Below are 4,204 nucleotides of genomic sequence, written 5' to 3'. Positions count from 1 at the left end.
CGACAACAACACTGAAATTACAATAATTAAAAATTAAAACATCACGACAATTAAAAATTAAAAGATTACAATCAAACTACTCGTCGTCGTCAATTGTCATCTGCAAAGTAGCGTTCACCAGTCATTTCACCATCCGTGAGGTACTCTGGAGACATCGGTATTTCTCTTAATGCCTCAACTGCTGCTTCAACTGATTCATCGAGGTAACGATAACCCAATGTCTCTTCATCTTCAAGAACCGCATACAAAGAAATGTGTTTACCGCGATCTTCAATGGTATCTTTTATAAAGTACCATTGATCATCGGTACACAGAAAACTTACCCTACAATCCGCATCATAATCGTCTATATAAAAGAACACAGACGTGAATTCACACGGAACTTTTTCCTTCAGAAAGGATAGCAAGTCTTGTAAACCAACATCACAAATGTCGATATCTTCGAACAAAATACTGTCGCCCCACTTATATTCCTTCATTTGATTACGAAAATCACCTCCGTAATGAACATCGAATGAAACAATCATTGGGGTAAGTGTTAACATTTTGCAGTTGGGAATGTTTGATTTTGATTTTGTGAAAGGTGAAAATATAAAAGAAATATACGTTTGAGTGTATAAAATGAAGTATATGGTTGGTGTTTTTATAGTGTAAAAGTGACCGTTGGGATAGCCGTTGGAATTTTTTTTTACTAACGGCTAAAAATTTGGGCAAGTTTTTGGGCGAAGGTGGACGATGCCCGTTGGGACCTCTCCCATGATAATTTCATTCGTACTCTTCGAATAATCAAATTATTTTTATCTGTATTATTCAATAATGATAAAACTCTATTTATCATCTCATATTCGTCAGGAAAACATATTTATTGTTAGCCATGACGACCTCACTCAAATTTCGGGACGAAATTTCTTTAACGGGTAGGTACTGTAGTGACCCGGAAATTTCCGATCAAATTTAAACTTTAATCTTTATATGTTCCCGACACGATAAGCAAAAATCTGTAATGTTGAGTCTCGAAAGTTTAGAAATCTATATTCATGTAATCCATTACCCTTTGACTATTCCAAACGATTCACGAACCATTGTTGTTAATTTATACATCTATATATATATATATATATATATATATATATATATATATATATATATATATATATATATATTCAAGATATGTTATTATAAAACATATTATATACTTAGTAACTATATCACAAATAATAAGGTATGATATTAGTATATTAAATTTAAGTTCAAATTAAAATATAAATGTTACTTTTATTATAAAATTGATATGGATAAATATTAATTATTAGTATTATTGATATTACTAGCATTATTACTTCTATTTAGTATTATTATTATTATTATGTTTTCTTATATATGTAATATACATATACATATATTTATATATACTACTATTATATATATATATATATATATACAAATAATGAGTATTCTGTTATACATCTAGGTCACAGTTAAATCATTTATCTGATATGAAAACCTTTGAATTACGCGAATTAATTACAAAATAAAATATACATATCTGCTCTAAATTTCTTCATTCTCTGTTTCAAATTGTACAATAGATTCCAATTCTGTTTTCCATCTCAATCAACTTTCTTAAAGTTTGTTTTCTGTCTCAATTCATTAGAAACCCTATATCAATAAAGTGTACGAATTTTGTTACCCATCTCAATCAGATTGTACCATTTAATTGAAAATATAATCTGCTTTAAATTTCGTTTTGTTTCTTTCCTCTGACTTTTTTGCTCAGTTGGTCCCTCTATTATACCCCAAATCGCTAGTTTGGTCCCTCGGTTTTTAATTTGGCAATCAGCGTCCCTGAGTTATTTTGATTTTGCAATTGGCGTCCCTCCGTCAAATTTCTGTTAAAAATGTCCGTTAACCTGGTCATGTGCAATGCATGTGAGGGTAAAATCGTCTTTTTACTAAGACAAGGGACCACTGGCGCAAAACTAAAAGTGAGGGACCACTGGCGCAAAAATAAAAACATAGAATTTTTTCTCTTTTTTTCTTCTTTTTTTTCTGTTCTTTTTTCTTTTCTTTTTTTTTCTCTTTTTTTTAAATTTGTTTCCTTTTTTTTTCTTTTTTTTTAACTTTTTTTTTGTATCGAAATAATACAACAAACTTAACTCGAATTACACTTTTGTACATAAATAAAAACATAGGATTTTTCTCTTTTTTTTCTTTTCTTTTTTTCTGTTCTTGTTTTTCTTTTTTTTTTCTTTAATTTTTTCTTTTTTTTTCTTTTTTTTTTCTTTTTTTAAACTTTTTTTCTTTTACTATATACATCGGAATATCATAACGGTGGTTTGAGAAATGATCGGACCATTTGTACATGGAGCTGCCCACAAAGGTGAATAAACTTGTTTCATATTTGTTGAAAGGTTTCATATTTTAATTAATAGATCACCAAATTACATATAATTTATGAAAAGTTCTAAAGCATTATATTTATTATATTTAACCTGTTATATATGTGTATTGAAAGTCAGTTTTGTAACATCTTATGGTCATATTTTTTCAGATTTCAAGAGATTGATTGGTGCCAGATTTAGTGACGCTAAAATTCAAGAAGAAATGAAGTCGTTTCCATTTAAAGTAATCCAAGGAAAGCGCGATAAGCCTATGATTCTTGTTGATGGCTGTACTGAATATTCAGCTGAGCACATTTCTTCCTTTATTTTAAAGTATTTGAGAGACTGTGCTGAAATGTTCCTTGGAAGAACCGTGACTGATGCTGTCATCACTGTCCCGGCGTATTTCAGTGACAGTCAAAGAGAAGCGACCATGGATGCTGGGAAGATGGCGGGGCTCAACGTTCTGCAGCTTTTAAATGAACCTACCGCAGCTGCAATCGCCTACGGGCTTGACAGAAGAAACAACACTAGAGATAAAATTGCCTTGATATTTGATCTAGGCGGGGGGACATGTGATGTGTCCCTTCTGACTATTTGCAAAGACGGTAGTATAAAAGTTAAAGCAGTCGCTGGTGACACCCACTTGGGTGGAGAAGACTTGGACAGGGAAATGGTTGACTATTGCGTTCAGAAGTTGAAGAACAAAGGGAAAGACGTCACTCATGATACAAGGGCCATGGGAAGGCTCAAATCTTACTGTGAGCAGGCAAAAACAGAGTTGTCCTCAACAACTCAAGTATCAATTAACATTGACGCGTTGTATCAAGGAGAAGACTTTTCGATTAATATTACACGGGCTAAGTTTGAACATTTAAACATGAACTACTTTGAAAGGTGTATCGAGCTTGTGGATAAATGTCTGAGGGATGGGAAACTGGATAAGAAGGATGTGGATGATGTCGTCATAGTTGGTGGTTCCACTCGGATTCCCAAAATTCAAAACATGCTCATGGAATTTTTTGAGCGAGAGTCATTGTGTAGGACCCTTAACGCTGATGAGGCCGTGGCCCATGGTGCAGCTTTGTTGGCTGCTAAACTAACTGGGCACGGGACTCGGGATGTTGAAAATCTTGTACTCTGTCAGGTTACACCTCGATCACTTGGAATCGAAATCACGGAGGGAAGAATGAGTGTTGTTATCCCCAAGAAACCCGTATACCAGCATCCATGAAGAGGAGTTATTCATGGTTTTTTGATGAAGGTATGATCGCACGTATCAAAGTCTATGAAGGGGAGAGCGAGAGAATTTCCGAAAACAGATTACTTCGTAAGTACTGTTTTCCCTTACCGCAAGCTCCCGTTGGTCAGATTTTTGTCATGTTTTGAGCTGCATTTGATTTGATTTTTCTGATTCTTGCAAACAGAGGGCTCTTAGGATTGAGATTGAATTCCATATTCCTGTACCAAATTGGGTAACTTAGGTTACCATTTCGGTCCATTTGCCCTACATAATATGATAACTGAAGACAATGAACGCACATTTTGTGGAATGGAAGAAGATTACCCATTGGCTCGTCATCCGCAACTACTAAACGTCCAAGAAAGGGTAGAGTTGTGATCGAACATGTATTTGTCACATGGACTGAACACGTGTCTGATTGCAAGGGATGAACGGTTAAGGACTTAATGTTTTTAACATCCTGGTCCGTTATTGTAAATAACCCATATCAAGATAATGATCTCGACATGGTTGTTAAATAAGTCTACTATCGTTAGCTAAACTGAAACGATGGACAATGGTTTTTGTAGGGTTTATGTTC

General features: G+C 33.9%; 1 pseudogene; it reads left to right on the top strand.

The window, feature by feature from the left end:
* The first annotated feature begins 2,343 nt into the window (after positions 1 to 2,343).
* LOC139899766 (heat shock cognate 70 kDa protein 2-like) lies at positions 2,344 to 3,770 on the top strand (annotated as a pseudogene).
* Positions 3,771 to 4,204: the final 434 nt, after the last annotated feature.

Source organism: Rutidosis leptorrhynchoides, chromosome 1 (assembly GCF_046630445.1).
Source record: "Rutidosis leptorrhynchoides isolate AG116_Rl617_1_P2 chromosome 1, CSIRO_AGI_Rlap_v1, whole genome shotgun sequence".
NCBI lineage: Eukaryota > Viridiplantae > Streptophyta > Magnoliopsida > Asterales > Asteraceae > Rutidosis > Rutidosis leptorrhynchoides.
This window is presented reverse-complemented; position numbering and strand designations above follow the sequence as displayed.